Below are 25,536 nucleotides of genomic sequence, written 5' to 3'. Positions count from 1 at the left end.
GCAGGAGGGCACCACCAGCAGCTGCACTGGGAGGTGGCGGGGTGGTCAGCTGCAAGCAGGAGCTCCAGGACCATGGCACAAACAGCAGCAGCAGTAGCTGTGGGATGGTGGTTGGGCAGTTGGCTGTGAGTGGGAGCTCCAGAGTGGAGACACAGGTGACTGGATGTGTTGCTGGATGCCGTACATGCAGGCGCTGCACTGGGCCCCGGTGTAGGGCTGGCACCTCCATCCCGGTGCAGCCAGCAGGCCAGTGCCAGCTCCATACCAGCATGTACGGCATCCAGCAACACGTCCAGTCGCCTGTGTCTCCATGCTACAGCTCCCGCTCACAGCCAACTGCCCCACCACCACCACGCAGCTACTGCCCAGTGCCGCTGCTACCAGAGAAAGAGAGAGAGATAGCAAGAAAGGGAGAGAGAAAGAGGGAAAGGGAGGAAGGAAGAGAGAGAAAAAGAGAGAGAGATAGCAAGAGAGAGAAAGAGAGAGAGAGAGCAAGAGAGTGAGAGAGCAAAAGAGAGAGGGGGAGAGAGAGAGAAAGAGAGAAAGGGAGGAAGGAAGAGAGAAAAAAGAAGAAAGAAGAGAAAGAGGATGAGAGGGAGGGAAGGAGGAGAGAGAAAGAAAGAGACAAGGAAGGAAAAGAACAAAAGAGAGAGAGAAAAGAGAGAGGAAGGGATGAAGAGAGTAAGAAGGAGAGAGAGAGAGAAAAAGAATATTTTTTGCGAATTTGTTTAGTGTAATTTTTTACACACACCCCTCACGCACACAATGGTATCCCTCTTTCCCAATCTTAAAATCTGGTCACTTTATACTATACAGAACATTCTGGATTTTGCTTAGTCAGGACAATTATTATTGATTTTGAATATCTATTATTATTAAAAAATTTTCAGTCCTGTCAGGAAAAATGAAAATGAATAAAAGAAAGCTTAAGAAAAACACATTTTTAATTCTGACTGTATAGTCCAAGGTAGAATGTGCAACATTTCTCCTATGCAGACAGACAGACAGACATACACATACACACACACACACACACACACACACACACACACACACACACACACACTGGGTGAAGAGGATTTGATGTGGGCAAAGCAGAATTAGCAATAGAATTGTTCTTTTACTCCCCAAACTGTGCATCACTATGAAGATCATGATGGACCAGCTTACTCACGAAAAAAATGGCTGAGGTCAATCCTCCAGAGTGTTAGAGGTTACAACAAGGGTTATTCCATTTCTGAAGATAAATAAGCAATTGCTCAAATATATCAAGGCTATATGTCCTTTCTCCCCTTGTACTAAATACATTGGCATGCTTTTTGAGAGAAAGATACAAAAGTTCAGCAAAATGACCTTTGATGCAGGTTATTCTAGTGAGATGGATGAAGGTACATAAAGAATACCAAAGGGAAGGATCCATTCTGGTATACTGAACCAAGATAGACAAGAAAATGAAATAGGTTGCATAGGAATTTATCTCCATTTTTTTTTCTGATACTTTATTTATTCCAAATCACAACCTTGTAAGTATTGGATTCAGGCTTTATTCATAATGCTTTTTATTTATTTATTTATTTTATTTATTTATTTTGTCCAATACACAATAATACACAATGAAGGTAATAGAGGACACCTTCGAGGAAATAGAATTAGAGAAAGAATAGAAGAGAGAGTATAGGATAAAATAATCAATGAGTAGTGATGGGCGAACCGAACTCTCACAATCCGGGTCCGTACCGAATTTTGCGGTGTTCGGTATGCCGAACACGAACACGAATTTTTTTTAAACTTCGGGCAAGGTTTGGGGTCATGTTCGGCGTTCGGAGCTTTGACATCACGGGCAGGTTATTGTTATTTTTACGTGAAATGACGCCGCAGCGGTGCTGCAAGCAAAGAGCAGTCCTTTCACGTAAAAATAAACATGTTTATTTTTACGTGAAAGGACCGCCTTTTGCTTGCAGCGCCGCTGCGGCGTTCTTTTTCATAAAAATAACAATGTTTATTTTTACGTGAAGACCTCCCTTTGAAGGAGCTGGGGAATCCCTCCCATGAAGAGATTCCGGGGGCGGAGCTTTGACGTCACCGGCAGGGTGCTAAGGATGCCAAGGTGATCACTTCCTGGATTCCATGGAATCCAGGAAATGATCACCTTGGCGTCCTTAGCAACCTGCCGGTATATGTGACATAAAAGCTCCGCCCCCGGAATCTCTTGGTGGGATTCCCCATTCGGGTTTGGGTTTGGTTTGGATTCGGCCGAATTTTGCGTAAAGTTTGTCCGAACTTGCCGAACCCGAACACCGTCGGGTTCGCCCATAACTATCAATGAGAGAATAGAAAAAAGATATAGGGATAGAAGAGAAGATATATGGGATACAGGATAGACAATAGGACAGGGGTCGGAAGGCACTCTAGTGCACTTATGCACGCCCCTTACTGACCTCTTAGGAATCTGGAGAAGTCAACCATGGACATAATAAACCCTTTGTAATAAACCTTTTCCTTATTTTTATAGTTATATGGAATTTTTAATCTGCCAGTGAAATTTTGCATGAAACACAGTCAAAAGTGAATTTACAGCATTTCTCCAGAGAAAAAAAATACATCTGAGGGAAAAAAATTAAAATTTCTTCAGGGAGATTTCATACTTCTGGCTTGACATTTGAAAGACATTTGAAGGATAATGGGGAAAAGGATATTTCTAAAAACAACGTGAGATTTATTTCCTAAATTATCACTAGATTCCTTTTCTGTGTATGAATTTTGGAAGGGGAGAAAGGAGTTTGGAGAAGGTATAATTGTTGTGTTAAACATGTTTAGTGGGGACTTAGTGCATGTGTCAAGTCCTGTGGAAGACTGTTGAAAAGAAGAAAGATACCTAACAGCCCAGTGTAATTTATTTTTATAGAATGGGCAGTGAAGGAAATAACTGATGACCAGAGAAATGGGCAACGAATGAGAATGAGTGATGGGAGATTTTGCATATGTGAAATTTTAATCAGGGATATTGGATAATTGTGATTTGTGAGGTCTCTCAGACTTCAAGGCATTGGCATATTTGTAGCTTTAGTAATAGGTAAAGCAAGAATAATGTGTAGTTATGATAGGCAGGGAAAAGGCAAACAGATTTATGCAATTTGGGGCTGTTCATTTCTAGTCTATTTTCTGAGTCTTAGAAGTAAGATCATGTGAGACCTTGACTTCAAACTGATTTTGGTAAATTATAAGCCTAGTTACAATACATATTGGATGATGCAAATGCCTAAGAAACTCAAATCATGGCAACCATCTCCACTTAGATGATGAACATTTAATTCTCTCAATTGTACACATTGCCAAGGGTTGAGGATGGGGTGCATTGAAATTTTGAACATCTGGAAGACCAAACGTTGTGGATCTCTGACCTTATGAAGTAAGATTTAAAAGACCGCCTTCTGCTGCACGAATCCCAGCGACCAGTTAGGTCCCACAGAGTGGATCTTCTCCGGGTCCCGTCAACTAAGCAATGTCGCCTGGCGGGACCCAGGGGAAGAGCCTTCTCTGTGGCGGCCCTGGCCCTCTGGAACCAATTCCCCCAGAGATTAGAACTGCCCCCACCCTCCTTGCCTTTCGTAAACAACTTAAAACCCACCTCTGCCGCCAGGCATGGGGGAATTGAGATCCTCTTTCCCCCTAGGCCTTTACAATTCTATGCATGGTATGTATGTATGTATGTTTGGTTTTTATATTAATTGATTTTTAATCATCAATACCAAATTACTATTGTACACTGTTTTATTGTCGCTGTTAGCCGCCCCGAGTCTCTGGAGAGGGGCGGCATACAAATCCAATAAATAAATAAATAAATAAATGTACAAAAATATTTCTTGAGAAAATGTTGGCTTTATAGATTTTATTTGACTTGATCATTATCAGAAATATAAATATTAAATAAACACATTTCTTTTATAAGCTAAATAATGCTTTGTGTGTATCATTTTTTTAAAGTAATTCAATTTCCTCAATATATGATCCTTAGATACTATAGAATATAATTGTATTTATGTATGTATGTATGTATGTATGTATGTATGTATGTATGTATGTATGTATGTATGTATGTATATAATTTATCAAAGTTTAATATTTCAAATAAAATATTGAATCTATTATTTTATAGTATTAAATTATGTCTTACTAGTACATGTTTTTGTAGACTTTTTTCTTTCAAGTTGAGCATATTTCATCCGGATTTCATTCTACCAGTTGTTCAGCCCATCGTGCATCTGCCATATCCAATGTACTGAATTTTCCAAGTTTATTCCCACAAAGAATCTGGCATGAATTGATTTTATTGTTTCTATTGTGGTTTTACTTTATCTTAGTTTCATAAGCTTAGCATTTCCTGCAAAGTAAGATTATTTCATTCATAAAACCAATCACCAGTTGCTCTGCTTTTTATTTTATATTTTATAAAAAATAGACACATAAAACATATACAAATTCTAAACAATTTCTGAAAAATAAGAAGCAGAAGCAATCCTACTTACAAGATGTGAGAGAGAAAGGCCATAAAGCTGAAAAATGTCATTACTAAATGTTTAACATACCAGTAATATGCAAGTTATTGAGTACTTATGTTTTTGCTGTTGTTATCCAGTCAGCCAGGCTTAATAATTTCTAGTAAATACTTAAAAGTCACTTTTCTGTTTTACATCAAATGCTATCCTGAAAATGGTAGCATTATTTTGGTATTTTTCTTTTGACTTTCTAGTCTTTGGTATGTTGCAATTGTTTTGAATAGCAACCAAGGCTTGTACTTTGTGAACATTCAGGTCTGTCTGTTTTAATCTTTGATCTAATATTTTATGAGTCATTGTTTGACTTCGAAAGGGAGGGGGGACAAGGAGAAAGAGTTTCCTGTCTGATGCATTGAGAAGCTTTTCCTGAGCACCCTAAGCAGAGAGGTTACCAGAGGTCTAGCCACAGTCTGCAGAAAGGTAATAAGAAACAGGAACTTAGAATTTGAAAGGAAGATGAACTTTTGGCCCTTCAACTGTAAGTTTCACTTCAACTGTTCTCAAGCTCCCCATCTCTTTTCATATTTTCTATCTAATAAAATATGTATCCTCCCCTTAGAGTCCAGATGTTATTTTTTAGAGAGTGGCTGCCTTTTCCATATAATAGGAGTACAACCTTGTATATTCTTGAATGAGAAAAATCTTCATAAAATGAAGCATACTTCTAACTAAGTACAGAACGATTTAGGCTAAAATACTGATCATTCTCACTTTTTTATGTGGTTTCTAAATATTAAAGAGTTATTTTTATGGACTTAACATCTAAATTTATTCATAAATATTGAAGAATACATATTTTATTTATTACAAAGAGAATAAAGTATTTATTTTTTTAAATGAGAGAATATCAAAACATAAGCCTTATTGTAGATAACCAAAACCCAAATCTATGAATATGTCCCTAGAAATTAATTTTCTTATTTACATTGAGTTTCATTCTGAGTGAATATGACTAGGATCACATTTTAAAACATATATTCTGTACCAAATCAAAGTCACAAAACTCTGTGAAAGTTTGATCATTCCTCAGAAACCCCCATTACTCTGAACGTACCTTGACAATGAGATATCCCAATTCTTAATCTGAATAAATATTTCCTATAATATAATAAATATATTCTATATTCGCTGGCTGGGGAATTCTGGGAGTTGAAGTCCAAATATCTTCAAGTTGCCAAGGTTGGGAAACACTGACTTAGATGAACAATTTATTCCATAAATTCAGACAATTGCAAGAGACAACTTGGAGCAGTTTACAACATTCATAATCTGATAACATTTAGCACAGCAAATAAAACCATGCTGTTATCCCAATTTCACATGCTTGCATCTTTATATTTAATGATAAGCATAAAGAAAAGTCAGCAGCAAAAAAAATTATGTTGTTGGAAATAAAGGACATAATAACATAGCCATCAGACACAACTGGTCATATAATTGTACTGCACTGTATTTTCTTCTTCTATCTTCTTCTTTTTATATATGTAAAAAGGATGTATGTATGTATGTTCCAACATAACTCTGGAATGCCTTGAGCAATTTCAACCAAACTTGGTGCACAGATGACTTAAACTTTGCAGACAAACACTGTGGTGGTAAGATACCTCTGAGGTGTGTGTGTGTCTGTGTTTCTGTCTGTGTCTCTGTGTATGTGTGTCTCTGTCTTTGTCTGTGTGTTCTAGCATAACTCTGGAAAGCCTGGGCCTTTAAGGAGAATGAGTGTAGTGCCCTAGAGTAGCAATTGTTCATGATGTCATGGGATGGAGAAAGGAAACTGATTAGGCCTGTACAGCAGTAGGCCAATGAAGGGAGCCTGGTTAGGCCAGTATAGAGGCCTTTGATTGACCATGCTCCCTCACACAGTGGTACTTTAAGGACTAGGCCTCTCTCACACAGTAGGCCTATGAAGCGAAGGAAGCTTGATTCAATCAGTACAGACACCTTTGACTGAGCACATCACAGCCTAACCAGATCATTCACCTCACAACTTTGGATCATTTTCCTAAGATTGTCCTTTGCCCCAACTCATTGCATAAAGGACAAGACCACACCAAGTGAGTATGGTATGGAAGCCACAGAGGAGACCCAGCCTATTATAGCAGGGGTGGAGGAAGTGCAGCATGGCCCAGCTGAGGGATTTGTGTTCTAGTCCCAGGCCCAGTTTGAGAAAATGGTAAAATGGGTGGTGGAACAGGTAGGGGGTGGGAGGGAATGATGGCCATGGGAGTTGGGAATTTGATTTTTCTACTGTGAATCTGAACAATTCCCTTGAGTGCAGGTTCAAACACTATAGTTTCTCCTTTGTAAAGCATCTGGCTGTGATAGAGGAAAATAAATACTCTTTCCTATCAATTTAATATTTATTTTTCAGAAAATACACTATTAACAAATTCTATGGATACATTTCTGTCTCCTAAGAAGGACAGTTCTCTTTAAAGATAACATGTAAATAATCTCTAAGCTGGGAACAGATCATTTCACTCATTTTTTACTTTTCTTCTTTTTTAGATGAAACCTTTGAAAAGCCCCTGAAAGAAAACAGGAAAATGGTTTAGATAAGAATTAAGAATCAATACATTACAAAAAAAAAAAAGGATTTTATGATATTTGTCTGCACAACAGGCTATCAGACATAAAACACACCAGAGGAAGAAACTAAAAGCAATGCATGTTAGTATAGCAATTATCTTCTCTTTTCATTCTCAGGGTTACTTGTTGATACATCCTGCAGGGCATTTACTTTTAATGGAAGGATTAAAGAAACTGAATGTAGTTTTTAAATTATATCTAAATCATGACTTCACACTGGGGAGGGGGGAGTTGAAATCATGTGTGAGCACTTTCTTAGTTAATATGGTGGGTTTTACATCTGGGTGAGGAGGGGGAAATTGGGTTTTTTAAAATAAGCACTTGGGCATTTTTAAGTAAATTCACTTTTTAGCCTATTCTTCTTTCTTGTGAATTCTTTTTGTTAATTCTTCCTCTCTTCATCAATCTGTTTCCACCTTGTATAATGAATCTTCAAAGCACAAAATTAAATTTCAGCATGGTTTTTTAAAAAAATCTATTATAGCAATATAAGGGGCTCCAAAATACCTTAGTAGTAATTGTACATTCAAGTTCTAATTACAGATAGTCCTTGACTGACAACAGTTCATTTAGTAACATTCAAAATTCCAGCATCACGGAAAAAATGTATTTATGATATTTGCAGGAATATTAGGAAATTGAAGATTAGTATTTGGCAATCTATGTAATATTTCTAGATCAATGCTTGAACATCTAGAAAAATATACAAGCTTTGACTTAATCACAAACCATCTCCATATTTCTGTTTTTGTGTCAGTGGAAGTCTTGCTTTCTAAATCAGTGGTTAAATGTAAATCTGACCTTCTGAATTAGTGGTTGACACCTACATGAACAAAAGGTAGAAAGGATGTATATTTGTGTTCTTTCTTTTTCATCCCTTTAATATTCTTGTGAAACATTAAGGTTGCAGTGTCAGAGAACCTTGAAACAAACAGATTATGTAGATCTTGTTCAGTTTAGTTTCTGGCCTGTGCACAGTTCAACAAATGATTGTTCACAGTTCAGGCAATTGTTTCAGATTTTTTTTTTCATGTATTCACAGCTCCTAATTGAGGAATTGGAGAGAGTTGTGATAAGGAAAACTTTTAACAAAATGATTTAATAGCTCAACAGCTCAGTAGTGGGTTCTGAATTAGTTTGCCACCAGTTCATGCGCACACGTCAGAAGTGAGTTTCTACTTGTTCTAACCAGTTCTTTAGATGTGCGTGCAAAATGTGCACTTGTTGTTGTGATTGAAGTTGTGGGTAAGGTAAATAGAACCCAGCACTGGTGTGCTGCCTCTGCGTATAAACAGAAGTGTCACGGGCAGGTGGATGGAGCCTCTCACTGCCACCACTACCAGTAGTAAGAATGGGTCTGAACTGGAACAACCCACTGCTGGAACAGTTGCTGTAAGGCTGTAATATTGAAATGATAATGCAATGAAAATGAGTCAGTAGAGTTATTTGACTTATCACTTTGAGAGGCTGTACATATAAGAGAAGCCCTATGAGGGTGTTTCTGTCTCTGTCTGTCTGTCTCTCTTTTTCTCTGTCTCTCTCTATCTCTCTCTCTGTTTGTGTGAGTGCTTCCATGCTGTAGTTGATGATTGATTGCTTGACTGTGCCTAGTACGTGTTTGTATATATTCCTTGTAGATAAAAAACCCTTGTTCAATGTATATTGCTCCCGGATTATCTCAAAATAGTCACTCTGTGCACACTCTGACAAAAAAACATTTGTATGTATTGTATCTGGAATGACAATTGTACCCTTTCTTCAGTTGGAAGACCCTATTCATTATCTCACCTATCTAGCTGTTTTATGGAATTACCTTTTCATCAAGTTCAACAGTACCCCATATTATAATCGAATTGCTTTTGCCTGCAAAATTCAAGTGGAAATGTTTGAAAACTGAGAATATAATTGAATTTATTTGTCAGGATTGAGCATGCTTTGAAAAATGATTTGGAAATTTTATTTTGAATTTTATGTGAATGTAGGCACAATGTAGGCTCCCACAGAAATCTGAAGAAAAGTCAGTCAGCTTTAAAATATAGCAGAGAAATATCACAGTTTTATGAGATCCATTCTCTTCTCCCAAATTACCTTAGAAGAATATAGAACCTTAGTGCATGATCAAATCTTGTGCTCCTTCTCTTAACATGTTAGAATGTGACAGATTATTAGGAGTATTGCAGAAGAGACGGAGTAACGACACGGACACCAGAGCTGGATTTAAACTTGGGTCATTTTTATTAAACTGAACTTTGCATAATTTATTATTTAAATTAGCATAAATTAGCATAAATTTGCATAAATCAACATATTCAACTATGACCCGGAAACAATGGACCTGCAGGGTCAAACAAAAACTTCCGGGGCGGAAAATGACGTAGAAAGGTCAACATTCCTGGGCAACTAAGGGCGTAGTCGATGCTGGTCCAGGTGAGGGACCTCTCCCTCACCTGAGACCCTGCCATGCACTCGCATGAGGGGGGTCCCGCCGGCTCACCCCTACCCTGGGACTTCAATAGCGGGACCCAAAGACAGGTTCCCCCCAAGTGCGCAGGTAGCACCCACCATGGGCTTGGAGAGAACCTGTCAATCATCCCCAAAGATGCCCAAGGGAGAACGCGCAGTTGCTGAAACCACCACCCAGATTTCCGCCCCTAACCTGCCACGGAGCGGGGGTCAGATCTCTATCTTGGCCCCCCGACTCCCCCCTCTATCTGCGCCAGCTCACGCAGAGACCGCTGCAGGTCCTGTAAGAAAATGGCGTTCCCCTGTTCTGACAGGTGAACGCCATCGGCCCGGTAAAGCCACGGCCGATCCACGGTGATGAGGGGATGGGCCACTACAATCCCACCTAATTCCTTGACTGTTTTTCCCACGGCCTTATTCACCCTACGCCTGACCCGGTGTATGGCCCTAAGGGAAATGGCGTCCCTCCAAACGATCCTTGGGAGGATCTCTGACCACACCACTTGCGTGGTGGGCCATACCGTGCGAAGCCACCGCAGGTCTTCGCGCGCCTGGATGATCAGTGGTAGACCACCAAGCAGGCACAGGTCATTGCCACCGAGGTGCAAGACCAGCCATCTGGGTGCGGCTATGGGTTGCCGACCACCCAGCAGCGCCGGGTACCGCCCTGAGATGCTGAGTACCCAGCAACGTCGGTAGGAGCCCCTCCCACCGCATACCCCTCCGGCCCATCCAAACAACATTGACCCACCGTCCCAATGACAGCTGGGTCCCAATGGCGCTTCTGGCTGCTGAGCGGCCGGCCCAGAAGACCATGCTGTGGCCACACAGCAGCGCCGTCGGTTTCTGACTGGACTGGGAACCTGGAAGAGGACACACACAGAGAGGTTACCTAGCCTAAACCCTGCCCAGAATCCTCAGCGGGCCTAACATAACCCAAATATGCCGCTGACCGCCAGCGGCCGATCTCCCGAATCCGTTGGGCCGGGAAACCAGAAAGTGCCGCGCTAGTGGCGGCGCCGATGTGGAACGAATGCGTTCCGTAGCCGGCGGGATCCATGCCTACCTGAGACATTGCCTTTGACACTAACGCCCAGAATTGATACCGGGTCAGGGGGGTGACATCCTGGTGTTGAAAAAGGTACCCACGCCCTGACCCCCGCAAGCCACAAAATTGCTGCAAAGCAGCCACCGGGCACACATACTGATCGGTGGCAGCACTGAGCTCAATTCTAACCCCTCTGTGTAACTGATCTGTCTTGGAATGTCTCACCAACAGGGAGACACCCCCCTGCCTAAAGGTCAGATCAGTAAGCTGGAAAGCCCGGAGCGACAAGTCAGACTGCGAGGAGGCCACTGCCTCACTGACCCTAAGGGCCCCAAAAAACATAACACAAGTCGCTGCCCTAAAAAGACGGGCCTCGTACAGAGAGGCACACAGACTGTCAAATGCCTGATTAATCAAAGACAGCTGCTGAACCGTCAGGGCCTGACGAGTGTCCGAAGGGAACCCCTGTCGCTCCCTCACCCAGCCTTCCAGCATCCTCCGGATGCGAAAATCACCCGAAAAATCACTAAACCCCCCCGCCTTGGACAGAAAGGCGAGGCCGGTTAACCTAGACCTGATAGTCCTAACTGAAAGGCCACGCCCCTTCAGCAGGACACAAAATTCAGCTAGGTGCTCAACCGGGGCAGGCCAGCTATGGGGGTAACCCTTACCCTGCCTGAAATCCCCAAACTCCTTACCTGCACGCTGGTAAGCTCGCAGGGTGCCAGGTGCTACAGATAAGGCGATCGCCCTGGAGGCCTCGTCTCTCCAGCTCTCGGGAGCCCGCCCAGGCTCCACAGGTGGGCTGGAAACACCTCTGGCGACTCTCGGGCCCACGGGGCCAGGGTCCGAAACCTGGACAACTGACCACGGGACAAGGCGTCAGCCACCCCGTTATCTAGCCCCGGGACGTGCCTAGCCAAAAACAAGGCGTTCAAAGACAAGGACCTGTGCACAAAATGGCGGACAAGCCGCATTACCCTGTCACTCTTAGAGGACAGGGCGTTCACAACATGGACAACCGCTAGATTGTCACACCAAAAATGCACAGTCTTGTCCCTAAACTGCTCTCCCCAGAGCTCTAAGGCCACTATCAAGGGGAAAAGCTCCAAAAAGGTCAAGTCCTTAACCAATGAACAGGCACTCCATTCCGGAGGCCATGCCGACCAACACCACTGGTCACCTAACACTACCCCAAAACCGCAAGTCCCTGCGGCGTCGGAGCAAAGCTGCAGCTCCGCTTCCAAAAGAAGCTCGTGCCGCCAGAAAGACAACCCGTTAAAATGTTCCAAAAACTCCCGCCACACGCAGAGGTCAGCCCTGACCCCAGCGCATAAGCGGGTACGATGATGGGGCAAACGTAGCCCTTTCATCGCATCATACAACCGGCGAGAAAAAGCCCTGCCTGGCACCACTACCCGACAGGCAAAATTAAGGATCCCGGCCAATTCCTGGAGCTGCCGAAGAGTAACCTTCCTGCAGCCCAAGACCGCCTCGAGCTTGCTCCTGATTTTAATCAACTTATCCAGGGGCAATCTGGAAGATTGCTCCTCTGAATCCAATTCAATACCGAGGAAGGTAATCTTGGTGGCAGGGCCTTCGGTCTTCTCAGGGGCTAGAGGCACCCCCAATTGAGCACAAAGGGCTTCGAAGTCCCGCATCAAAGCAAAGCATTGCTCCGAGTGCGCCGGCCCGGCCATCAAGAAATCATCAAGGTAATGAACAACCGACCCCAGGCCACTACGCCTCCTGAGCACCCACTCAAGGAAGGTACTGAAGCTCTCAAAAAGGGAGCAGGAAACAGAGCAGCCCATTGGCAATGCCCTGTCCACATAAAACCCACCTTCAAAATGGAAGCCCAGGAGCTCGAAGTCGCCTGGGTGAATGGGGAGGAGCCGGAATGCCGACTTAATGTCGCATTTTCCCATAAAGGCTCCTACCCCACACTCCCTAACCATGGCCACAGCCGCATCAAAAGATGCGTACCGGACTGAACAAAGTTCGTCAGGAATGAAGTCATTCACTGACTCCCCTTTTGGAAAAGACAAGTGGTGAATCAGCCGAAATTCACCGCTCGCCTTTTTGGGGACCACCCCCAGGGGGGACACTCTAAGATTCGAAAAGGGCGGCTCCGGGAAAGGCCCGAGGACCCTGCCCTCAGCAACCTCCTTTCGAATCTTAGCCCGAACAATGTCCTCATGTCCGACAACCGACCTGAGGTTATCCGACATGAAAGCCTTCCTAACACCCACGTAAGGGATCCTAAATCCCTCGGAGAAACCCCTCAAGAGCAACTCGGCTCTCGGGCGAGGGTGGTAGTCGACCAACCAACCCTCAAGCACAGAAACATCAATTGGGCTGGGCCCCTTTTCCCCCAGCTGATGGGGGAGGTTTCCCTGGCCCCCCGCCCTTCTTATCCGCCCCTTTCTTGGGGCGGGGACAGACTGAAGCCGCATGGGACCCCCCACAATTCCCGCAGGCATGCTTGTATTTACAAAAGGGACGAAAACACGCCCCCTTTGCAGCAAACTCATGACAAGCGGGCGAGGCCCCCTTGCCAGCCACCCCAGGAGTCGCCTTGGCCGGCGAAGCCGCGCCAGGCTCCTCCTCCATGAAGTGCCCACTATCCGTACGCTCACACCCTTCCTTTCCAGACATATGCGTGGCCCGGAACCAAAGGTCCGGAACCACCATATCCCAAGGCAAGTTAGGCTCTACCGCCATCCTCATGCGAAAGCCTTTATCATAATGGCGCCATATGGTGCCCTTGTACTCGAAGTTGGCCCTAGCAATCAAATCTATATATTTAAACATGGCAGAGGCCATAGCCGGCTGCCGCTGAATCACCACAGACCCATAAGTAAGAAAAGCATACAGCCAGGAGCTGAAGCATTTCGTTACTTTGGTTTTCTTTGCTTTCTCCCCCGGGACAATCTCTTTTTCCTGCTTAGGAACCTCTCGGTTCAAAAGCGAAAAAAGATCCACATATTCACCCCGCCATATAGCCTCCTTCACCGAAGGGTGAAGGTGGCATCCAAGAGGGGTGGACGGCAACCCGCATGGGATGGCCCCTGCTTTAATGCAAGCGAACGGGTCCCATACCGTGTTGGCTGCAACACCAAAAACTCCTGCACCATGGGGGTAGGGCAAGACAGGGAGCGGGGGCATAACAGCAGGGGCTGGAGGGACCCACCCCCCTACCCCGGGGACCGCAGGTACACCCGTAGGACCTGGCCCGGGCAGCGGAGCAGGGCCGGCCGCCAGCGGCCCCGAAGGAGGAACCGGCTGCGCCCAGACCTGCCCGCAGGCGCCCGTGGAAGACCCCGGAAAACTGGACCCACTCCCAACCCCCGACGGGGGGAAACCCGAGGTGGGTGAAGAAAGAAAGGACAGCGGTGTCGTGTGTGGTGCAGCCTCACCTGCCCCGTACGGGGTCGATGACATCCACGGGGGGCCCATCGTTGCGGGGCCCAGGAAAGCCGCCATCGGCCCAGCCGGGGCCGGTCGTCCAGCAGGAGCCATCTGCCCAGCCTGGGCCGCAACCGGGTCTCTTCCCAACGCCGCAGGAACTTGCTCGAGGGACCCTCCGGGGCCCGAACCACTTCTCCACTGCTCAAGCTCGTCGAGCCTCTCCAACACCCTGGCCCAAGACATGGCAGGAGAAAGATCAGGTTGGGGGGCAGGAGGCAACGAAACCACCCCCCCTTGCACGGGAACCGCCCCCGTAGGCCCCTCCCTACTGGCCCGAGCCCGGGCAGAAGGCCGAAGGGCCCTCCTGGGTCGCGCAGCCGGCGGAGCCATAGGGGCAGTGGCAGGCCTCTTCTTTGGAGCCATCCCTAAATCCCAATTAATGTAAAGGGAGAAGCCCTTGCAAACCCCCTAGGCCCCCTTTTCAAGGCCCAAAAAGAACAAGCTCCCCTCACGTGTAGGCCGATTAAAGCCTTAAAGCCGGCCTCCAATCCACCCACAAGACCGTGGACCCCCAGAGGCCAAGCAGCCCCCACCCCCCGTCCAGGCGGGGCCCCAACCGCGCCCTCCTCCCGGCCGGGAGGAGGTTACCAGTCCCGCTCGGGCCCGAGGGGGATTTCCTTGAAGAAAATGCGCTCCAGTCGAGTCCTCCGAAGCTTCCTACAGCTTTTCGCTCCCTCTGCCAGCCACAAAATGGCGGCCGCGACACGAGGGCACCCAAAATGGCGACCGGAGCAGCTCTCAGCCGAGTGTCTGCTCCAGTGCTGGGTCCGGGCGAAAAGGCTTGCCTTGAGGCCTGCCGCCCTTAAATAGGGCCGGCAAGCCCCGCCCGGTCCCCACGTCATGCCCGGCCACGTGGGCCGGCATTCCCGGCCGAAATCTCGTCTCGCGAGATTTCGGCCGAAAACAAGATGGCGGCCGCCATTGAAGGGTCCGAGTCTGACCGGCCCTTCCGCAAAACCGCCGTGGGCCTGTAAGTCGAGCCGGCGATAATCTTATCAACTATGTGAGGGGAACCAGTTTCTTGTTTTCTTTGGCACTGATTCCTGAGCAATACTAATTACTAGTCCCTTGTAATTTATCAGTAAATCTGAAAAGTAAAACATAATACCTCATATTTAATACAGAGTTGATATAGTTTCAAAGCAATTTCCTAATCAAGTTACTTATTTCCAAGGAGTTTAAGGAAGAGAGTTGAATCAATCTTGTAACACCACCCTTAAATCTAGCATCTAATTTATAATTCTAAACACTAAACAGCTTGTTAATTTGCCCAGGAAATTATTAAGATATACAGAGAGAATGTCTGAATGACAGAGACAATGGTAAGAGAGATTCGTTTTTACTTTTCTGGAATGAAACAACGATGACAAATAATGGAAAGTAGACATTTCACATCTGTAACTGTCTTTAATTCAGTTCAAACTTTGTGTCATGATGGCACGTAGAAAAAGTTGGAATGTGATAATTAAATATTTAGATGTGCATTTCTAGGTTAATAAGTATAGTCATAAAAACAGGGGCCAATAGTTCACCTAATCCCATGCATACACCTGACTTGTAGTACAATTTTTTACATCAACAAGAAGTCCATATGTCTATAGCCCACAGTCTACAGTATCTGCCATCTTTTTCCAATATGCTTGCTTGCTTGCTTTTTTATTTGATTTGACTTGACTTGACTTGATTTGTATGCTGCGCCTCTCCAGAGACTCGGAGCAGCTCACAACAACAAAACACAGTACAAATCCAATACTTTAAAAAAACAGTTTAAAACCCTTAGTATAAAAACAGTCATACATCCCAGACAAATCATACATAAAATGGGACGGCCTGAGGGAATCAATTTCCCCATGCCTGATGGCAGAGGTGGGTTTTAAGGAGTTTGCGAAAGGCAAGGAGGGTGGAAGCAGTCCTGATCTCCGGGGATAGTTGATTCCAGAGGGTTGGGGCTGCCACAGAGAAGGCTCTTCCCCTGGGGCCCGGCAGAAGACATTGTTTCGTCAATAGGACCCGGAGAAGGCCAATTCCGCGTGACCTAATCGGTTGCTGGGATTCATGCGGCAGAAGGCGGTCCCAGAGATATTCTGGTCCAATGCCATGAAGGGCTTTATAGGTCATAACCAACACTTTGAATTGTGACTGGAAACTGATCGGCAACCATTGCAGACTGCAGAGTGTTGGTGTGACATGGGCATATCCTTAACATGTAGTAAACTGATTGTATGGCTGGGTTCTTTCAAAAGGGTCTTAAAGACCTGGCTATCTGGCATTTAGAGTTGGTTTCATGATATCACATCCACCCTATCAACTTTTAGGATTGGTGGTGGTTGTTTTTACTTCTAACCATTGATATTGATTTATATCCCCTGGAGGCAAAATGGTATTGGAGGCAAATGGTTGCTTAGACATATTATTGAACTTGAACAGGTAGGTAACTTGATATCTAAACTTGATAAGTTTTTGAAACTTATCCCTTAAACAGCCAAATATTTTTGTCAAACCTTTAATCAATGAGATACACATTAGGACCTTAAATTGAGCCTAAAAAGAATTATTGTGAAATCTATAAAGAAAACTGTCCACTAAATAGTCTTGTACTCTGACCTGGATTAAGGGATATTTTTTAATCGGTGTAAAAATTATTTTAATAATTTACTAGATGATATTAAAAATAAAACTGATCACAGAGATTTCTCAATTCTTTGCAAGAAAGGAATTAAGTGGTTTTTGATTATTCACAATCCATTAAAGTTCAAGAAAGAGAACACTTGTTAGCAAATATCTTGAAAATGTCAAAAAGCCATTCCTTAAAGGCATGGTGGGTTCCACCCATTTCGGACCAGTTTGCCCAAAAGGGTAGCAACCTACTGGTGACATTACAGAACTGATTTAGTCGGTGCCAGTCTGATGCCATCAGATTTTTTAAAAAATTGATTTAAAAAATAAATAAATTATTTTTTATTCTGAGCATGCACAGAATCTGAGTTTCTGACATTGTGCATGCATCCTCATCTTGTTTCTCGACTTTTAAAAAATTATTTCTTTTGGATTTTTCAGCACTCTGTATCTGCACGTGTGTGAAGCATGCGGTGTCCACGCGGCATGGTCACACGGCATGGGGAGCAAGCAAACTGTCAGCGAGATAAGTTAGAACCCACCCAGGGGTGGGCTGCTGCCCAGATGGGGAAACACAGTGGAGTAGCGAAAATGGGTCTCCAACTCAGAGCACCCAATTTTCACCGAAAGATGTTAAAAGAAAATGCAGGGCATCCTGCATAAGCCACGCCCACAGTGTGGTAGTAAAAAATTTAGTAGCCCTTCACTGAACCCACTCCTGAGCAAAGTGTACTGTACATTTAACAGAGTAATTTATTCTTTTCTTACTCTTTGAATAAAGCTGGCCATCACAAGATATTGCTACCATTGAAATAAATTTAATTTGTTATTGTAGTTTATCACACAGTCAGACAAATGTTTAGACTATATTTGGCACTTTTACCATCTATTGAGTATTTTTCAAGGATCTTGGAGAAGCAGATGTGGATGTTTGACAATCTATAAGATAATCTATATCATCTGATTCTGATCAGCATTTCTCTCAACACGTAGAAAAATAAAGACAGACTTGAAAAAAACACACACAATGTGATAAGACAATAAAACAATTTGAAAGAATCTCAATTTGTCAATGAAAATAAAGTTAATTTAAAATAAAAAATGTTTTTTTTAGAAACGTCCTTGGGAATATGCAGTCCTCCAGTTGTTTAAAATAAGAAGATATGGGAACCAGTCATACAACTCCAAGAAACACACAAACACAATTGGGATGCTATCACTAAAAATAAGCCCTGTTTCTAGTCTTTGTACTGTGAGATGCTAGGTTAGTTGTACGGCATATCCTAATTAAAGTGTGTTACTTTAAATAATTCAAGACTACATTTAGAAACACAGTGAATATTTATTTATTTATTTTTTATTTATTTATTTTTTATTTATTTTTATTTATTTTTTATTTATTTATTTTGTCATATACACAATGAGGGTTTTAGTGGGTATATATATACACACATAGTAAAATACATGATGAAGGTTATAGAGGAGATACTCATAGTAAAATATATCTAAGAAATAATAGAAAAGAAGATATACTAATAGAACATATCAATGAAAGAATAGAAGAAGAGATATGGGAAAAGAAGAAAGGTATGGGAGATATAGGAGAGCAATAGGACAGGGGACAGAAGGCACTTTGCAGCAGTTTCTGGGGATGGTGAAAAAAAAGGAGTACAACTTTGAGTAGGAAGTTTAAACACTTTATTAAAGCAATAATGATTGTGTTTTCTTTGTTCTTAACAACTAACAGAGAAAGTGGTAGGCAAGTGGCATGTCTCTAAAGAATCTTCTACAGTCTTGAATCAGGATTGGTGAAATCATAATTGGCTTACTCACAATAGATTTTAATTTGAATGCCATCTTTTAATTTAAATTACTTTAAAGTATTGTTTTATTTTTCTTGTGTTACATTTACTGTTCTATGTATGGTTTTCTCTTGTATCCCACTTAAAGTCATGTTGTTTGAATTGACCAACCATATAAATGTGATGTATCAATGAATGGAGAGTAAACTATATCATGAAACATCAGTGAATCCACTCTGTAGTAACATTGACCTGAAACGCAAAGCTTGTCTCTGTTTCCTCTTTATTTTAGTCTGATAGCAACAACCAATTCATTCTAACATTTATTACATGTTTTAAAGGTGATAATTTGTTTTTACATTGCAAACAGTTATTTTTATTAATGTATACAATCTTGAAAATAATGGGGTAAGAAATCTGAGGCAAGATCTTGTCCTACAGAACATTATGTAAAATAAACCCTTTAATGTCCTATTTGTTCCCCACAAAGCCCTGGGTGCGTGTGAAAGCTGTGTGCCAAAATATTGTGGCAATCTCAAAATAAGCTAGTGAACCATATATTGTAGCTAATGTGCTAATGAGTCATCAGACGGTGGTTCCTGACAGAGGTGTCATGTTAATCTTTCCCCTCCTTTTCTTTTCTTGCAAATATTTTACACCTTGGGATGATTCCAAGCCAGTGTCTCGTAGATTAAATAATGGAGCTGCATTTCAAAAGAAAGTACATTATCCCTGTATAAAGCATTGAGCTTTTAAAAAGGGCTTCTTAAACAGCAGTGCTTAAGTATATTAATGGCACATGAGGGAAGGCATTTTGAGTTTTACATTTTTCCTCTCGGTGGTTACATAATTATCCCAACCTTTTGCCACTTTCAAGTGAAATCTGATTCCTGTTGCCTTACCAATAAATAACACAATTGAAAGACTCATAATAATCACAGGATTTGAAACATTTCCACAAAATGTTTGACACTACAGGAGCTCATTCACTGGGGAATTGTTGCATTGCTGTGTCCTTTGTGTAGAAAGGCTCATGAGGTCTGCTCCATTGACCTAGATCCTTTAGTTCCCACATGTGAACGGCATGCATATCTTATATGTATGTCACCACAGGTCTGATAGTTTTGGTTCTGTTTCAGTAGACACTGGAAGGTTTTTTCCCCATTATCTCTTTGTCTCTTTTCCAGAAATTCAACTTCTTCACCAGAATTTTAGAGCTATCAGCCATTGCACCAGTTCATCATATTAATTAAATCATATTAAAAGCAACTGTTATCTTTGTTAATTATGTAAAACTATTCAATACTACCAACAATATTGCTACCTATCAAAAAGACCTTGACTGTGTGTCACAATGATCAAGCAATTGACAACTTCAAATCTCAACCAGCAAATGCTCTGTCTTGCACATTGACCCCCCCCCCCCCCAAAAAAAAAAGAATCCCCAAAAACCCCCAGAACATAAAATACAAGGTGGATGGACATGACCTTATAGATAACCCTCACTTTGTTAAAGACCTCGGAGAACTCATCTCTAATGATCTAAGCACCAGAGCCCACTGCAACAACATTGCCAAAAAAAACCCCACCCCATTAAGAGTTGTTAACTTAACCTTCCATAGCTTCTTCTCTGGTAATATTGTACTACTAACCAGAGCATACAAAACATTTGCTGGACCAATTCTCAAATATAGCTAATCTGTCTGGAACCTGCACTACATATTGGACATTAATACAATTAAGAATGTTCAGAGATATTTCACAAGAAAAGTCCTCCACCCCTCTCTTTGCAACAGAATACCTTATGCCACCAGACCTGAGATGTTAGGTTTACACAATTTAGAACTACAGCACCTTAGGTCTGACCGAAGTGTAGACATAAAATTATCTACTACAATGTTCTACTCTCCAATGACTAGCTTCAACCACAACAATACATGAACATAATATAAACAAAATTAAGGTAAAACATTCCAAACTCGATTGAAAAAAATACGACTTCAGCAATAGAGTCAATGCACACTGCCTGACTTTATGGTTTCTTCCCCAAATCCCTAAAACTTTAACTTTAGACTGTCTACTGCTTATCTCACCCATTCCTAAGAGGTCTGTAAGGGGCGTGCATTCATACACCTATGTTCCTACCATCCTTGTCCTACTGTTCCCAAGTACTCATGACTACTTAATGTCAGAATCTGAGTTTTTTGAATCGCTATGCCACCATCTGGTGGAGTGTTGGATTTATACAGAAAATAGCTGGATCTGTATGAATAGGGCCATATGAATGAGCCTTGTAATAATTCTGTGTATTGTAGTAAAGATACAAAAGTATTCTTTCCATAATTGTTGATGGCTTGCTCCTTGGTGATATCATTTTCAAGTCAAATCAGAATGAATGCAAGAACTCTCATTCCCCTTTGGCCTTATGACAATGCAATATAATCAGTGTTCCCAGCCATAACTATGGTAAGTTGTGAGAAAAAAGAATGCTTGTTTATCAGAAACTAGCAATCCAATTACAATTTATAAACCTGGTTTCTGAAGATATTATTTAATTGCAATTTTCTTGGAAATTTTGAAAATGAGGAAAAGAAAAGGCCATTCTGAGCCGTCCCAAGTTACAGAGAGGGGCGGCATACAAATCTAATAATAAATTCATGCTAGTGAACATCAAAAATATAATTATTTTTAGAAGATGTTAGCTAAACTCTATTTTCATTTTTAATTTTATAAATGGATATTTAGACTGGCTTAACATGCAGGGTGTTTTATTTTGCCTTGGTTTTGCAGTTTTTATCTGTTCCTGGATAAATTATTATTTATACCAATTATGCAGAGAGCAATATTTATTTTTGTCTGTCTGTCTGTCTGTCTGTCTGTCTGTCTGTCTGTCTATCTATCTTTATCAAGCATATACAAGATTGCAATAAAAATATAAATATGCATATATAAGATGAAAAACTCTGATTCTGACATTAAGGAGTCATCTAAAATCTTGCTGTTTGTATTTGACAGCCTACCAATTAAGCTGTCTATGCTATTCAGAAATAATTTTAAAGTTCAATTACTTTCCATAATGCTGTCATTGGCCACTAATATGTAAATTATGTTAATGTTGTCTATATTATTCTAACATTTGGAAATCAATGAATATATGTTACTTGGAAACGCTTGGCACATCTTTACTTGAAAAAAATATGGTTCATAGTCTAATGCACTAGCATACAGATAAAAGGTAAGGGCTGAGATGAAAGGATTCTTTACATAATTATTTCAGGAAATGGGTGAGCACCTGTCTGTGCACGCACATGAACACGCACACACACACACACGAGAGAGAGAGAGAGAGAGAGAGAGAAACACCCCTTTGCTATATATATATTTACAAAGAAATGAAGATTTTAAAATCTTTAATTGCAAATTTAAGTTCCTTTGGCAGAAAGATCCAACTTTAAACTGTGACCTCACTCTTCTTTTGCTTTTGGACAAGATAGTGTCCAAAACTGAATAGCAAAGGAGTTTCCTGCTGAAATGAAGTGTCCCTGGGCATCAGTTCTATCTGAACTAATCAAAAAGTCACATTTTCCTTTATGTTTTGTTCATTAAAAATATGCTGAAGATTCCTTCTAATATTCATTTCCCACTTATTGTTTCAATAGGCTCCCAATCAAAATAATTCAGTATTAATCCTACCATGGCACCAAAGAGAATTATCAGAGAGATGAAATAAAACCTTTCCTCATCCTGACAAATGAAGCTCTTTTAAAGAATCATTTAAGAAACTCCTGAATCAGGTATTCAAATCCAAATGTCTTTATAATATTCTGTCTCAAATTGATGAATCCTGCATTTAGTTATAAATGCAGGTGGAATTTTGCTATAAAGTTTCAAACAAACAACTTATCTTCAGCTGAATATCTTTGCATGCAGCTTGAATTCTCTTTAGGCATGTGAGATAGCAACTACATAAATACAATTGTTTAGAAATAAGCTATTATGTGCAAACTTCTATATATCCTTAAATACAAACTTCTAAATTTATATTGGGTATTACGCCATTCAAATGACATTTATTATACTACTCTGATAATGGGCAGCAAAGTAGCTTAGTGGTTAAGATGCTGGGTTTGTGAGCTGGACAACCAGTATCCTAGGTTCAGAACTGAGTACCAGGCCACAGCTCCTAGCAGGTCAAAAGCAGGCAAGTAAATAAATAGGTACCATTTTGGTGGGAAGATAACAGAGCTCAATGATGTTATGCTGGCGACATGACTGGGAAAATGTCTTCAGACAGCATTGGCTTGATGATATTGAAATGGAGAAGAGTACTACTGTAGTCAGCAAAAACTAGCAGAGTAAATTCTGCAGGAATACTTTACCTTTACCTTTATTCTGTTAAACTTGCAAAACTATGGTTCTTAGAAAGGTGTCTTAGAAGCAATAAGTAGAACTATCTTATGCTGCTAAAATCTGGATCACCAGAACAGAACAGAAAAGCAATAAACACACACACCCACACACACCAAAAAAACCCCCACAACATACAAACACAAACACTTTGCCACCATTTACTGTATAATATGGAAATGCATTTCTGTATTTCCATATTATATGACTTTGAAATCTCCCCTTTGCTAGGAATCTGCCCTCTAACAAGAATACATGTTTGAACAGTCTTCCCAATCACCAAATTATGAATTCTAACATTAAAAGTATCATTAGATGTTGCTTTCTATCTTCCCAGATTATTTTTTTCATTGCTATAAAAGAATGTAAAATCTTCTTCAAATGAAGCTCATCTCCTTGTATAAAGGAGTATGTGAATGACCTTGAAAGGTGAAGGAAATTTTTAATTAATACATAATTCTGAATCAAAGCAAAAACAAGGGTTCAGTAAATTCACCTATCACCTGTCTGTCCATCCATCCATCCATCCATCCATCCATCCATCCATCAGTGGAGTAATGTGATTGAAGCACAAGAAGTACAAAAGATAAGAAAAGTCAGATAAACTTTAAGTAGAAAATCAGGCTATCATACATATTATTTCCAAGAGCCTTAATATTTTTGAGCAGAATAATTTGTACAGAGGTTGCTGTACTGAAGCTCATTTGGTTTTCATTAGCCACAAGCTTATATGGGTAGAATCATTATCTCCATGGATTTTGGTTGCAAAGTCTGGTTTTCTGTGTGATGGGATAGTTTCAGTACTTGAAATTTTGATTTCAAGATCTGAGGTTTTGATTTCCGAAACCAAAACTGTAGAAGGGATCAGCACTCTCATGTTTTATTGTTTCAATTTCAGGACACCATGCTTTCTTATTCAAATCTTAAAGAAATTGTTGATTCACCATTTTTATAAATACTTAATCACTCTGTGTAAACATGTATTTGCTTCTTTAAGGAAAGTGAAATGATTTGTTCAAGATCTCATAGTTGCTAAGGAATAAATATATAGAACATATGTATGTAGCACAACAGTAACTGCCTAGGATAAGACTACTTTCAAAATTCAGAGGAAGAGGAAGCTTTGAAACCAGAAACTATTTTCTTAGCAGCCAAATCTGCTGAAATCAGTGATTTGAGAAAGTGTAGGTTTGTTTAAAACAATGTTGATGATAAGGAAGCATACATCACTAGTTAAAATAATCAGTTTAATAGTAAATTCAGTTGGCCCCTTTGAAAATAATTCCACTACTGTTGTTCAGGTCTTGATGGATAAAGGTTGCCACTATCATGTACATTTTGTTTGTTTGTTTTATTTAGTCAAGCATGTATTTGATAACAGATATAGGTATAAACATGGTTATTAATATATTAAATGGTATGAATAAAATATTAGCACAGGATGGTAGACATGTTGTGTGCTTATGCATGCCGCTTAGAAATGCCTCTTAGGAATGGGATGAAGTCACCAGATTGTGTATCAACAAGATTTGTTAGGTGATGAATGAGAATGCTCCAACACTGGAAGTTTTAAAGAAGAGATTGGATAACCATTTGGTCTGAAATGATATAGGGTTTTCTGCCTAGACTAGATTGGACTAGAAGACCTCCATTCTAGTCTAGTCTAGTCTAATGTAATCTAAAATATCTCTCTCTGAAGTTTGTTCTGTCTGGGTTTTCCCAGACCTCCACTGGTAAAATCCCAAAAGTATTTTATAGCAGGAAAAAATAAGCACAAAGGAAAACCTGTCTTCACAGCAGACAGGTTACAATACGTTACAACAGGGTCCTGATGTCCAGTCAATTTCACAAGCTTCTTGCTGGCACCCCCCCCCAAGGTTTCAATAGTCCAAGGCACAAACCAGGATTGTAGCCACCAAAGTTCACAGACAGGTCTCACGAATCTCCAAGATAAAACTCCACAAGCCAGGAAGGGTGGGGCCGCCTTTTATCCTTTCCCAAGCACCACACCCAAACCCAGCTGTGACCTCTAATGCTGGAAATACCTGGCCAATTGAGTTCGTCTCTGATTAGCTCTCCTTTGTCGCATATCTATGATGTCATGAGCATCTTCCCCCAGGGAATCCAGGCTGCTTGCTGGGGAGAGCTCCCCCTGGTGGAACTCTGGCTGTCCTTCTTCTTCAGCCTGGGATTCCGCTTCCTCGTCAGTCTGCACCTCCTGGTCCTCAGCCTCTCCCTCTGAGCTGGAAGCCGACAGCAAATCAGCCATTCCCGGAGGGGTCCCAGGCTGAACCACAACAATATATATATTTGACTTCTATGCCACCCAATTCTGAAGGACTCAGGGTGGTTCACAACAATATAAATTATAAAATAATAAAAACAAGTCAAATATAAATCTAAACTATAAAACATTAATTAAAAGCCCAAATAAGCTAACCCATCAACATGCATACATAACTTTCATACAACTTGGCCATGATAGTTGTTGAGTCATGGTCCCCAGGCCCTGCCATTTACGAAAAGCCAATGGGGGGGGGGGGTTTGATTCCATAGAGCTTCTAGCAGGACTACTAAGTGGGTA

At 41.6% G+C, this 25,536-nt stretch overlaps 1 long non-coding RNA gene across 3 annotated transcripts in view; it reads left to right on the top strand.

Annotated features, from left to right (window-relative positions):
- Positions 1 to 6,369: 6,369 nt before the first annotated feature.
- The window catches only part of LOC139157211 (uncharacterized), a 30,808-nt gene continuing 11,641 nt past the window's right edge, over positions 6,370 to 25,536 (top strand). For 2 of the 3 annotated variants that reach the window (XR_011557446.1, XR_011557445.1), the window contains exons 1-3: positions 6,370 to 6,610; positions 7,065 to 7,226; positions 22,205 to 22,339. This is a non-coding gene — a long non-coding RNA (uncharacterized lncRNA). Of the gene's footprint in view, positions 6,611 to 7,064; positions 7,227 to 17,184; positions 17,262 to 22,204; positions 22,340 to 25,536 lie in introns of those variants that run through there. The other variant, XR_011557444.1, reaches the window with a different exon arrangement.

The sequence above is a fragment of the Erythrolamprus reginae genome, chromosome 1 (genome assembly GCF_031021105.1).
Source record: "Erythrolamprus reginae isolate rEryReg1 chromosome 1, rEryReg1.hap1, whole genome shotgun sequence".
Classification (NCBI taxonomy): Eukaryota; Metazoa; Chordata; class Lepidosauria; order Squamata; family Dipsadidae; genus Erythrolamprus; species Erythrolamprus reginae.
The sequence above is the reverse complement of the archived record's forward strand: the minus strand, read 5'-3'. Positions and strand labels throughout refer to the sequence as shown.